Source organism: Populus euphratica, unplaced genomic scaffold (assembly GCF_000495115.2).
Source record: "Populus euphratica unplaced genomic scaffold, PopEup_1.0 scaffold41.1, whole genome shotgun sequence".
Lineage (NCBI taxonomy): Eukaryota > Viridiplantae > Streptophyta > Magnoliopsida > Malpighiales > Salicaceae > Populus > Populus euphratica.
Window position 1 is genome coordinate 907,711 of NW_011499868.1, and position 15,410 is coordinate 923,120.

The following is a 15,410-nucleotide window of genomic DNA, read 5'->3' on the forward strand; positions in this document are numbered from 1 at the left end:
ATAAGAAGATGTTAATAAGATTTTATAACTTTATCATTAAATTTTATGTAAACAAACAAACACACACACACATACATAATATATCATCCAGGAAAGTGCCAGTGAATTAGATGGTGGTTGTTGGATTTTGAATAGTCTTGATTCAATTTTCAGCCGCATTTTCATTTTTTTAAAGTTCCTCCACGATGGAAAGGGTATTTGATGATTTTATGTACTAGGTGTGGGCCCGCATTACGTAGCCGGTCCATATTTTTTCCAAAGCAACTAATGTCCACTACCGCAGGAACGTTTTGAAAAAAATAAACAAAGAACCAATGACATAGCCTTGAATGGTATAATAAGTTAATTAATTCATTTTAACTACACGATAATCAAATTAATAACACTAGTAAATAAATAATTTTTTAAATAAAAAAATCATGATAACTTTAAAAAAAAATTAAAGCATAAAATTAGATAAAAAATTAATATGAATCAACTTGAGATAGCATTATAGATACGTGACTTGAGTGGTAAGAAGCAAACCAACTTGGATTAACACAAAAAACTTATGACTCAAATCGTAAGATTGAGATAATTTTATATAAAATAAATTTAAAAAAAATATAAAGTTAATTTAAAAAAATTCAAAAGATAAAAATAAAAAAAAACAAAAAAAATATTGACTTTTGTTAACTTATTAGATCCATGATATGGGTCATTAGATTGGAACTATTATATATGAAAAAACCATGAAAATCAATCCTTGGTAAATCAAATATTGCAGGATGAATTTGAAAAAAAATAAAACAATCATAAAAAAGAAACCCAAAAAATAGCAATTAGAAGAATATAAATAAAATCAAAATAAAAAAATAAATTAGAAGGCAATCACAATCTTCAACTAAATGGTGAAATTGAGAAGAAAAATAACGTTAATAAAAGAATGAAAAAATTGAAAAAATTAATATACTATAAATTTATATTGAGGGATGAAATTGAAAACTAAAAACAATTACACAAAAGGTTTAAAAAAAACTTTAGAAGAATGAGAACCAAAGTGGAAAAAAAATGGTAAATTGAGATTTGAAGATTAAATTGAAAAAAAAATCAAAACTTTACAAAAGGACCAAACACTAAGGATAAAAATTAAAAACCCAGAGTACATGCGCCAAATCCGAAAATAAGAGAAATTGAGGGGTAGTTTTGAAAATTTATAGGGCTAGGGGCCAAAACCAAGGAGGAAAAAGAGAAAGACATAAAAAAAAAGGTTGGTTGACACCAAATCAAAGATTTGTTCAGGACACATACTAACTAAGGATGAAGAGGTTGTAAAGATGATTTGGTAACCGCCTTGAAAACATTTGTTTAATAATAACGCCCCTACATGCCTCATTTAAAGACCACGATATTTCTCTGTGTGTTAATTTGTGCAATGCACACTTCAATCATGTTTTTAATATTATCTAAATATTAAAGGATATATCAACCCCCCTACTCCAACTAAAAATAACAAAAAAATCAATGTGAAAGGATAAAAATGATCATAAACCAAAGTTGTTGTTTTTTTTTTTGTCTTGAAAGGCACTAAAATAAAATATGATTTAACTTAGGTTAACTCAACTAACCTTTTACTCGTTACATAAGCTCTGAATAAAAAAAAAACTTTCAAAAATAAAATCTAGCAAAAAAGACCAAAGTTGAATAACAAAATATTAAGAAGAAAATATATAAATTAACTCGAGTTAACTTGACAACTTGCCTTTGCAATAACCAAACAAAAAGAAAAATGAAAAAATAACAAAGTTTAATGACAAATAATTTAATGCAAAATGATAAAATTATAAATAAAAAATATAAAAAACCAATGAAAACCTTTTGAGTCGGCTCAGGTTAACTTGACTAACCCATTACTCACAATATGAGATTGAGATAAAAAAAAAAATAGGCTTCTAAAAAAAACCATAGTAAAAAAAACTGAAGTTCAATAAAAAAAATGAGAAAGAAAATACGTTTTAACGTGAGTTAACTTGATTAACTTACACTTCAAAATAACCAAACATAAAGAAAAACAAAAAAATCACATAGCTCATGGGTCAATAACTTAACATTAAAGAATGAAGCTATAAAAAAAATGAATTTCATAAAAAAAACCCTTTAAGGAAAAAAATCTAAGTTAATCATGGTTAATTCGACAAATCTGTTATCCGAGATATGAGGTCGGGATAACTCAATATAAAAAAAGAACAAACAATGAAGTCAATAGTCTAATAACTAAATATTAAACGATAAATTAAAAAAAATAATTTTCAATAAAAAACCCAAAAAAAAGAGACTAAACTTGAATTGAGCCTAGTCATGAGCCCAAGATTGCCATGTTGGAAAGCACTCATGAAAAAATAACAAAATAAAAATATTTAACCATAAAACAATTTAAATTTCAAACAATACAAATCAAATATAGTATAAACTAATAAAAGAAAACAATTCAAGGGTTAAATTAAAAAATAAAATAAAATAAGAAAATGATAAGAAAAAAAAGTTAATAAAAAAATGAGGACTAAAATTGAATAAAAAAATTAAATGCAATAAAATGATAAGAAATAAAATTATAAAAATATAATAATCAGGAAAAGTATAAAACATATGAATAAAGCAATAAAAAATAAAAAGATTAAATTGAATAAAAAAATTAAATGGAATAAAATGCTAAACTTAAAAAAGAATCAAAAACTGCAAAAATAAAAATAAAAAAAGGGATCAAAATTGATACAATTACAGTCTCAATGACACTTTTTTTTAAAAGGTTGGCATGAATTTTAAGAGCATCATAAAAAAAGAGGAAAAAAAAAAAAAAAAACTCTACCTCATCCTAACTGGACCTCTTCTTAAGTACGCAACACTCCACCAAAAATAGAATATCTTGCTGCTCCCAAAGCCATCACGAATAGAGGATTTTGGTAATTGAAGTGCTCTGCATGCGCCGCTCGAATGGTGTAGAGGGCGTCACGCGTTGATACATGGAAATTTTTTAATTATTAAAAATTACCAAATAACCCTTAACTAAATCTAAAAATAACAAAAAACTAAAATAAAAGGACTAAAACAACCTTGAAATCAACCTTATTTCCTTTTTGGTTCCCAAGCTTATTCTGTCATTTAATTGTTTTAAAAATTAGAAAGAAAGAAGAAGTCTCTTCTTGGATGTTCACTTTTTTTCTCGTATGACCATATCTTATTATTTTTAAAATAAAAAAACTAAAGAGCTCTTTATCAAAGAGTTAATATTTTTTTGTTTGCAATGGCAAAATAGTCATTTTACTATAAAAAAATGTTCTCACCGATTTGTCTCCGGTCAACTTTACAATGATGAATATATTCTTTTTAAAACATTCTACCTCTAATTGCAAATTTCATGAATTTTTTTATTGATAATGAAAATATAATTTTACTATTCCAATGAACAATGAAATGTCTCTGTAACTACAATACTTTTTTTTAATTATTATTCTAATAAATAGTGAGATATATCTATAACTACTTGCTTTCCTTATATCTTTTAATTTATTTAGTTTTAATGTAGCTGATGATTAAACTATTTATGGTCACCAAAATAATCATGATACACAATTATTATATGCGTGTGATCGTGTCAATAATAGCTTGATTCATGAAATAGGGTTTCTGAATTTTTTTTTGTTTTTATTCTTTTTATTATAAGAACCAAACCCTATCTTTCAATTAAGCTATCACGACCAACCCCATCTTTAATTGAGTGTTTTGTACTGCAGTAAATTTTTTTTTGTTATGATACAAAAAAAATTATTTTATAAAAATTATTTTTGATTGATATTGGTATGATATTTATATATATTTGGTTAAAATTATGGTTGAAATTGAGGTTGAATAAAATGTAATTCAATGTGTTTGGTAAAAAAAAAATTTCAAATTAAAATTATAAAATAACTAAAAAAGATATATATTAATATTAATTATTTTTAATTTAAAAATTATAAATTTAACTACTATTGTTACATCATTAAATAAATAATATTTTTATATTAAATATTTTTTTATTGTTATATTAACCTATTTAAAATTACATCACATATGTATTGTTACATTAACCTATTTAAAATTACATCACATATGAAAATCATTTGATAAGGATTGTAATTTGCATGGTTTTTTCAGCATACAATAAAATCAGGTAAAATATCATCAGAAATAAAATTAAAATTATGATTAAATTTTACAAATGATACATCATTATACGATCTTATTTTAATTTATGTGGTGTTATTTAATAATATTAAACATCAATTTTTTAAGTAAAATATAATTAAAAAATCAATTTTTTTATTAAATTGTGTCTAACTTACATAATAAAAAATAAAATTTAAACAATATTCAATTCAACCAAAACAATGAAGAGTGAATTAAATTCACTTTTCAATGTTTATTTTTACAAAAGTTAACAGCTACTGTGTGAAGGCATAGAAAAGCAGCGTGAAACTACTATTCACTAAACCGCGTTAAAAACATAACAATGATAAATCTCTCATGAAATAAATCACAGTTTCTTAATTACTTAACATTTATTTTTTGTGATTTGTTTTAAAAATAAAAACAATCACATAAACAAACACCTGCTGAGGCTGGGACTGTTTTTGTTTGTGATTTTTTATGGATGATTAGTAATCTTCAAGTTCTTGCTACTTAATTTTGCCATTTTTTATGTAAGTTTGGCAGTGTACGTGTTTCAAAATGTAAGATTACTTTGAAAAAAATATTAAATTAATTTATTTTTAGCATTTTTCAATAATTTGAATATATCAATATAAAAAATATTAAAAAAAAACATTTACATCATAATATAAATACGTATTTGCTGTCACTACCACATCGTTCGCTTTTGAAGTCTGAAATCCTGGCAAAATATGATATTTTTTTTCCAGTCAGACCTGTAATTTAATAAAAACCACAGTGAACTGAATAAAAATAAAATAAACTGATTTTACAGCAAACGAGATTCAAAAATCTTATAAAAGTAAAACAAGAGAAATATTAATGTCAGTTTTACTATTATCACAGTACCGTTGACAACAAAAGAGAAAGCAGGCTTTTGCAAAACCTACAACACCCTTTCCATTAATTAAGATGGAAAACTGTAATCAGTTTTTTATAAAATAAACTGATTTTTTTAATATTATATAAAAACCTAATTTAATATTTTTTTCAAATAAAAAATAATTTGAAAAACATGTAAAAAAAATTAAAAAGGGAGCCCAATCCTAGACTGCTGCAACAATTTGTTGTCTAATCAAACAACTAGCAGCGGGGGACTTTAATATTAATTTTTTTATATTTTATATTATTTTAATGTGTTAATCTTAAAAATATTTTTTAAAAAATAAAAATATATTATTTAAATATAAAAAATATTTTAAAAAAATTATAATCACACTCTCAAACTTACTTGAAATTTTGTCTGCTTATTGGAAATATAATTTTTCTACACCTTGCACTAAGATCTTGAATAATGGTATGATACAATCCAATTAAGCTTCACTTTGTTCGACAACGTCTAAGCTGGGAAGAAGGCTTCAGTCGCTATAAGAGGATACACGACTCTGGTCTAATTAATTAGGGGCAAGAATAAATTTATTTTTCAGGAGGGCTGCCTGCGTGTGTATACACAAAACTAGTGGGGAGTTCTTGTAATTTTTATTTTTTTCAGTTTTGTGGAGAGGCGATGATGTGAGGGTGACAAGTTAAAATCCACTTTGAATCATGTAAGTCCAATTTTAAGGTTAAAATCCGCTTTGAATATCCATTTTTGGGTTTTTTTTTTCTTATGACAGGACACATAAAATCAGCCTAAGTTGTTCTATTTTTGGAACTCATACTTTATGTTTTTTTTTTTTTTCTAATTTCATTATTTTTAGTTTATTTTATCTATTAGTTTAGCCTTTGATCACCCAGGGTAAATTACTTGTCTTGTTTGTAAGTATTTGACCCTCATTATTCAAACTTACTAGTGTAGAGAAAACTCATAAGCACAAAAGGTAACAAGATATTATTGTTAATGATAGATTCTTTATTTTTATTACTTATTTTTTTAATATAAAAAAATAAAATTAATAAAATTCTTAGGATTCCAACAACTATACTTTTAAAATGTAAATTTATTTTAAAAGTTATCGAACAAAGGTACCATATACTCAAAATCTTTCCTGGAGTAAAAGAACTTAAGCTTTAAAAATGAGAGAAAATAAGGTAAAACATACGGGAGGGAGATTGGAGTTGTGCATCAAAAATTAAAATTCATATTTTATCTTAATTATCCATCATAAAAAATAAATAAAAACTTGATAGTTTTTAGTTTTAAATCTATATTTTTTTTCCTTAGTTGAAAAATAAATTAAAGGCATCTCTGCATTATGGTTGAAAACAGACATAATTTACAAGATTTAGGGTTACTTAGTTCAAAATTCAACAACCAAGATAGGAGTTGAATCGATGACGATGTGTATATATACTATAAATAACAATGTTATTTTATTTACTAGTTTAGCCTTTGATCACCCAGGGTAAATTACTTGTCTTGTTTGTAAGTATTTGACCCTCATTATTCAAACTTACTAGTGTAGAGAAAACTCATAAGCACAAAAGGTAACAAGATATTATTGTTAGTAAGCACAAAAGGTAACAAGATATTATTGTTAATGATAGATTCTTTATTTTTATTACTTATTTTTTTAATATAAAAAAATAAAATTAATAAAATTCTTAGGATTCCAACAACTATACTTTTAAAATGTAAATTTATTTTAAAAGTTATCGAACAAAGGTACCATATACTCAAAATCTTTCCTGGAGTAAAAGAACTTAAGCTTTAAAAATGAGAGAAAATAAGGTAAAACATACGGGAGGGAGATTGGAGTTGTGCATCAAAAATTAAAATTCATATTTTATCTTAATTATCCATCATAAAAAATAAATAAAAACTTGATAGTTTTTAGTTTTAAATCTATATTTTTTTTCCTTAGTTGAAAAATAAATTAAAGGCATCTCTGCATTATGGTTGAAAACAGACATAATTTACAAGATTTAGGGTTACTTAGTTCAAAATTCAACAACCAAGATAGGAGTTGAATCGATGACGATGTGTATATATACTATAAATAACAATGGAATTAAAAATTGAAAAGCGATTAAGTTTTGGAAAGGAAAGAAATGAATTATTATTTCTTAATTATTTAGTTACAAACCCTAATTTTAGGGCGCAACTATAATTTTTGGAATGTAGAGCCAGTATAAAATACGACGTTAAGCATGAAATAAAATAAAATAAAAGCCATATAGTTAATACATAATTTTTTTGGGGGTGAAAAACATGTATTTTCCATGAAATAAATCTTGATTAGAAGGATATAATTAAAAAAATTTCTTAAATCTAAGATCTTTGAAAATTCGAGAGTGCCACGTGCTTATCATCAAAGATAGTTACATCATTGTCAAACTTGATCGGATGGGCTAACTATTTCAAAGAAGTTAAAACAACATGTTCGTTTTCAATTGCCTTCACGGCTGCTGACAATAGAAACAAACCTGCCCTTGTGTTTGAAACTGTACATGGATGTTTTTTTTTAATATATTTAATTTAAAAAATATTAAATTAATAATGTTTTAGTGTTTTTCTATATTTTAAATATTTAAATATAAAAATAAAAATAAAAACTATTTTAATATATTTTTGAGCAAACATTTTTTAAGAACATTTTATACCACAATAACACATAATTAGGTAGTGTTTGATCTTATAGTAGTGATTTTTTAAAAGTATTTTTTGTTTATAAATATATTAAAATAATTATTTTTATTTTTTAAAATTTATCTTCAACATAGCACATCAAAATAATAAAAAAATATTAAAAAATTAATTTAAAATAAAAAATGAAGTTTTTTCAAAAGTATGTAAACAAGTTCTTAGGAAGTTTGATATTTTGGTAATTTTTATTTTTTTAAATATTTTTTATTTAAAAAATATTAAATTAATATTTTTTAATTTGAATATATTCCAAATATATATATATATATATACATATATATATTTAATTAAAAATAATTTTAAAAACCACCTGTCATAATAAACACCGAGAACACTAAAAGTGTCAAGACGTTTTTATCCAACTTCGAAAGCTGCATCCTTGAATCGGGGGTGTGTGTGTAAAAATATAAAATATAGACGTTGCAAGTTGACCGGGGGTCTTCCTGACGTGGATACACCACAGATCCATGCCAAAAACCCATCTAGGGTTGCTTTCACTTTTTTCCATCTTGCAACCCTCCGTCAAAATATCCTCCACCGTTGCCTTTTATGATCATTTCTATTGGTTCAAGATCGATGGCTCCTCCACTGGGTGGACCCCTGTCTTGTGCTGCTTTTTCCTAATTAGTCAGAGGCACCAGGGCCCCACATCGGGTCCACGTGGGCCCCTTAACCGCCCTAGAAAGAACGGTCCTGAATTGGCAAGCTCTTCCCACTTTCATCGATAGAGCTCTGCTCTTTCTATACCTTGGATCAGTTTTCTTCCCCTTTCTGTTCTCTTTTGATCTTTTATCTTCCACTTTTACTCGTCCAGCTCTTCACCCCTTCCAAACGAAAGGCTTTTAACAGCCCTTAAATGGACCCCACTCGATACACCTGTCGATCTACGCAAAAAGAAACGGGCAATTGTCCTCAACGGTATAATTATCTACCTGTTTAAAACCATTAGTTCTTGAAACTTGGGCCGGAAGTTTCTAGATCATGGGTTAAGTAGAGTGATAAAAATAAAATTAAAAAAACTACTCTAAATATTTTATGATTTGATTAAAATTATACTTTGTTATTAATTTTTTTAAATTACAATTTGTATTTTCAGTGATTATAAAATATACTAAATTATAGAATAATTTGGGACTTGAGTGTAATTAGAAATATGATTATTGTTATTTTTTTAATTTTTTTTATTTAAAAAATATATTTATAATTTTTTTATTTTAAAAAAATTATTTTTGAGTTCACCGTATTAAAATAATTTAAAAATATAATAATCATATTAATTAAAAAAAATTAATTTTTTTAAAATATTTTTAAAATGTAATGCCAAACACACCAAAACTAATATATATACAACAAAATTTAAGCTGTAAAACATAATTTTTTAAAAGTTGATATGTATTTATAATTTTTATTAAACTTTTATAACTTAAAAGTCAATAATTTTTTTAATATATTTTTAATCTGGTTATTTTTAATTGAATTAATAACTTTTTTATTTATTATAAGACTGAAGCCGCGGGTTAAGCTTCAAATTAATTAGATTGTTAGTTAACTCCCTGAAACATGCATGGTTTTAATAACTAGGGTTGAAACTTTGGAACCATTAAAACAAAGAGTGGTTGGATTCCATGCCATAACTTGATTGTCGAAGTTTTCAGTTTACACCCTATAAATACTAAGCCTCTTTTTGGATAAAAATTACAATTGTATTTTTACTTTGCTATGTCAAATTATATTAACTTTAAATTAAGATTTTGATTTATTTTTAATATTTTATGCCTATATTGAGTCTCGAACAGCGTCATATAATAAGAATTTTTTTTTGAGAATAACGTTATATTCAAAAAAAAAATTCTTCTTCTTTCACTCTGTAAATCAAGAGGAGAGAGAAAGAGACAGGGCTAATTATAACTTAATCCTTGTAATTGAATAAAAACTAATTAATATAATTAACTTCAGAAACTATATGTTTAAAGTATGTTTTCCATAACTAATCTCTTTGTTATTTTGTAGCTTATTTTGTTTTCTATTGAGAAAATGGTAAGATGGAGAAAATTGGTAAAAAAGAAGGCATTTTTAAAATTAAAAGTTAATAAATTGAAGATGGGTAATATTAATTAAATAACTATTTGATATCTATAATGTTCTAGGCATAAGATATTATTTTTTATTAACTAAAAAAATTACTATTAATCATAGCTTAAACGAACAAAGAAAGTGCATACGTGTTAGCATAATAATGCAGGTGGTGCTTTATCTAAATTATCCTGCCAAGTTACTGTACTCGTACCGTCGTTTTCAGCTACAGTAAGTGGCGCGGTTCCATTTTGGTAAATGAGGACGCTAGATGTCCAAAATGGACGGCAAAGATATACTTTACATTCCCCAAGAAGATCACAACAGATGACGTCATTAAGACGGCTACACCGACCCGCCGTATAACGATCGACGTGTCAAGTGGGCTGTGGGCCCCAAGTCAAGGTACCCGAATAGAGCGGGAGAGAAAAGGAGAGAGAAAATATTTTTAAGAAAAAAAAGTAGTACACGTGGACGTTGATGACCTGGTGTTGTCATGTCGAGAGGGAAGTGTCCTACGAGCACAACAACCGCGATTCTCAAGTCCCAGTAGACAGAAAGAAGCTGCGAAAATGCCATAAAAAACTGTGGTTGCGGAAGTACATAAATTAGTTTTGAGATAAATTTTTGTCAGATTAGTTTAATTTATTAAGATTAATTTTGTTTTTTAACTACGCTTCTAATAGATTACTTTTTTTTTTTTAACTACGCTTCTAATAGATTACTTTAATACCTAGTTTGTTTAGTTATAAGTTTCTGTCCACCTCATCAAAAACAAACACAAGAGAAAAAATAGTAAATTTATATTTTTACTGCTGTGTTTTTGTTTTAATGATGACCCACCACTAAAAGCAAATGTAGTAGCAGATACAAACATTCGTTGATTTGGAATTTGACCTAATTATATCATGAAAATATATATTTTATTTTTTAATAAAATTTTAAATTTTTATTCTTAAAAATAAAAAATAATACAATACAAGTCAAATCAATATAAATCATGGAGTCTTTGTACAAAGTTACCTTTGACTCAAAACTTATTGCAATTTTAGTTTATAGCATTGAGTAATTTTTTTCATTTATATACATGGATTTTATATGGGATGACAATATATACCTATGGAGTTTAACATTATTTATACTCAAATTTGAATCTAAAATTGTTATTCATACATGGTATAATTAGATTTTGAGTATTCATGTTTAATATTATTTCTACTCGAAATTTAATCTAAAATTATTGATCCTATTCGACTTGATCAGTTTTTAAGTATCTATATTTGACATTATTTATACTTGAATCTTAATCTAAAATTGTTATTCATATCCAACTTGATTAGGTTCCAAGTATTTATAATCCTTCGACTGAAAAGGAAGATAAAACTTTTTATAAGATGGGAACTCAACTTGTAAACTTAGTAGGCATTTTTATAAAAACCAACTCGATAATTGACCCGGTAAAATGATCAAGTCATGGACTTAGTAGGCTAACCCATCAAACCTTAAACTATAAGTAAAAAGAAAATATTTTTTTTTACCGATTGATACACAACTGTTAAAGTAACTGTAAAAGTTAAACAACTCGTGATCTCATTAAAACCCAATTATGTTAATGAGGAATTAAACCGACAATAACGAAGTTTATGTTTGCAAATCATATAAGATGTTTTTCTTTATAAGTGACTAAAGGATGGTTGTCAAATGAGCTTAAAAAGCATGGAAAAGAGAGGGAATCATTCAAAATTTACAGCATGTATGCAGTAAGAAATTTCAAAAAACATCAATAAACATTTTTTGAGTTATTTAACCTTGAAAAAAAAGACGGAAAGGCAACCAAAGCAACAAATCAAATTATAATGAGTTTCTACTATTTTCTTGTAAAATCTAGATTTAAACCAATAGATTTGAGAGGGTATAATTCATTGTGTATGTGGAGAATAGGCGCACAATGACTCAGTTTTAAACCATAGACAATGCCATCTAATTTTTATAGAAACTAGGATTCACAAGGCGATACAAGATTAAATCCTTATTCTATTTGTTTTATAAAGCTTCATAAGGCTATAATTTTCTCCTTTTTTTTTACCCTAGAAGTTCACTGAGGAGATTTAGAAGATTCAAAGACAAAAATATAGAAAACAAAAAAGATAGAGCACCTGTAAAAGGAGCACTAATTTCTTTGGTGAATTCTCTATTGATTATTATTTATTATGCAAAAGATAACAAACAAAAAGAGATTAACGATGGGTCGCTCTTCTCGATATATATATATATATATGTCAGGTCTCACTTGGATTTTCCGGATCATGGGTTAACCGAGTTTGACTGGTTTTTTGCACTAGCTAGTTTTTAACCTTGCCTGGACCTGTTCAACCATGGGGTCCACTCTTGGGTAGACCTGCCAGGTCGGTCTGAGTTTAATAACTATCTTAGTAGGTATCTTTTAAAAGTGATTTGTTGAAATGAGATGTTTTTTGATAAACCTAAATTTAAAGGGCAAAAAAACCTTTTAAAAAACTCAACCTCCCTTATGCTTAACCAAAAGAAAAAACCCAACTTTCCTTAGGCTCAACCAACAAAATAACCCACCCCTACTAGGCTTAAACAAGTGAAAGACCCATCTAATTTGGGCACAACTATATTTTAAATTATACTTTCCCTTCACCCATTAGGTGTATAAAAATCTTCTAAAGGTTTATTATATTTTCATCAACATTAATTTTGTGTAAGAGATGGTGTTTAAAAGTTCTTTTAGAGACCACCATATTTTCATTCACATTAATATACATGTCAGGGATATTTCTCATTAATACATATGTTAGGGCTATTTTTTTTCTTTTTAATACTATTAAGATAATATTATACATTAGTTCATTCTCTTTATAAAAAGATTCATGAGCTATAAGTAAATCATGGATCCTTTAAATAAAAGATTCAAAATCTTTATTTATTATTGCATATTTATTTTTAGAGTATCTTTCTGTATTATTATTCATTTTCTTTAAAAAATCTTTAACTTAATTATTTGAGAGTCCCTAAATTCATTAAAAAAACTTTTATAGGTATCATGCACCCGTCTTTAACCACATTAGCTAGAAAAAATGAATTATATTGTTAAAATCAAGTGGTTAATTGATTATTCAAGACATAAGCCTTGCCCCCAAATTACTTGGATTTTTTAGGATATCATCAATTTCAAAACTAAAGCTTGAAGTTTTGTAGGTGATTATGGAGAGTGTGAGATTAAGAGATTACGTAGAGAGAAAATGGAAAAAAGATTAAACTATATGAAGACAAGTTTAAAAAAAAGTTAAATCCGATTGTTGGGTTGAACTAAAACTTTACCCATAGTTTCCCATAATATTGTTCTATATTGGGGTAAAATCTCAAGTCAGTGAGAATTCGAGAAGGCATTACAATACAGGTCAGAATAAGATGTACAAATTTTATTATTTACTTTTTTTTTACTTATGAAATCTTTATTTGGTAATGATCATTTATCTGTAAAGATCTAACAGCTTATTTTGGGAGTTTCGTAACCATACAATAAAGGTTAAATGAATGCAACAAGGGTTTTTATATTTTAAATGGATTTTTTAAAGTTATAATTAATTTTCCTATATAAACAAGGAAACTAAGGGAGAGACAACTTCACCATTCAATTTCCTAGCTTAATTTGGATATCTAAAGGTAACAGCAAAAATCCTAGTATTTGTACAACGAGAATTTTGTTTATGATACTGTTTAAATTTTGTTCAGGTTATTTTGTTTAATAAGATGTACCAACTTTAGTTTATATGTTGTATTTGTTATTTTTTTATTTTTTTTATATTTGGACTTAGTTAACATGCATTGAGTTTTTTGTGACTGGATAAATATTAGCCCACAAGTTTTGGATGCATTATGGTTACTAGTTGAACTATTACATAAGATTTTATAAGCTGAAACTTTTAGGAACGATGGATATATGAAATTAGCTTGTGTTTTGCGTGATGCAACATGTTTTCTTTACTACGATAAAAAACAATTTTGATTTATCAAAGTATAATTGATATTGTGGCATTTTCCTTATACTTTTCATTGGCAAATTGATATTACTTAGATAAGGATTTCTTATTTCAATAATGTTAGTGTCTTGGAACACAGTTTCATTATGTCACACTCTTATCAGACCTAATTTATTGAGTTTTTGAGAGTTATATCATCTTTATTATGGGTTATTTTACAACATGATCAAGAAGTTCGCATAAGTTTATTTCAAGATTTACAATTCTATTTTGGTTGGTGTTATGTTTTTTCAATTGAAACAGCAAATTTTGGTTTCAAAGTGCTTCATTATGCCTTTTCGAGGATGTACTATCGATATAATATTAACACACACACATAATTAAAAATATTAATTCATCAAACATAATTTCAATTAAAATCCAAAGATAAATCAACTATAAATTATGCAAATCAAGTTTCAAACATAAGTAAAAAAATAAGAGTTCAACTGATATAACCCGATCGACTTGAAGAGTCTAAAGACAATTGGGATGACTAATAAAAATGTAGTTTGACTAAAAAAATTTAAGACGACAATATATTGGTTTAACTCGATTTAACCTTTGAAATTAATCTGGGTTATTAAATCATGATAACTCCAAATAAAATAAATTAAAATAAATTATGAAGCTTAATTTTCAATAAACTCATTGATGAATAATGAGATTGAGAAAGAATTAATCTAAAAAAAAGGACATAATAAAACAAATTAAGTATATTCAGGTTAACTTGTAAAACCTTTGACTTGGGTCATGTGATCAGGATAATTTTGTAGAGAAAAATGGCAAAGCTTAATTCATAATCAATAAAATATTAAATGATGAAAGTGGAAAAAATCAATTAAAAAATAGATAAAATTAAAAAATTAAAATTAAATCAACTGGTTAAACATATGATATTAATTATAAGACTGAGATAACTATATAAAAAAAAAATCATGAAAAGCTAAATCAAGTTTTTAAAAATAAAATTAGAGAAGAAACATGGATTAAAAAAAAAAAGTTATTTGACCAAAATAAAACCAAAACTTTTAAAGACAAATCAACTATAAATTATGCAAATCAAGTTTCAAACATAAGTAAAAAAATAAGAGTTCAACTGATATAACCCGATCGACTTGAAGAGTCTAAAGACAATTGGGATGACTAATAAAAATGTAGTTTGACTAAAAAAATTTAAGACGACAATATATTGGTTTAACTCGATTTAACCTTTGAAATTAATCTGGGTTATTAAATCACGATAGCTCCAAATAAAACAAATTAAAATAAATTATGAAGCTTAATTTTCAATAAACTCATTGATGAATGATGAGATTGAGAAAGAATCAATCTAAAAAAAAGGACATAATAAAACAAATTAAGTATACTCAGGTTAACATGTAAAACCTTTGACTTGGGTCATGTGATTAGGATAATTTTGTAGAGAAAAATGACAAAGCTTAACTCATAATCAATAAAATATTAAATGATGAAAG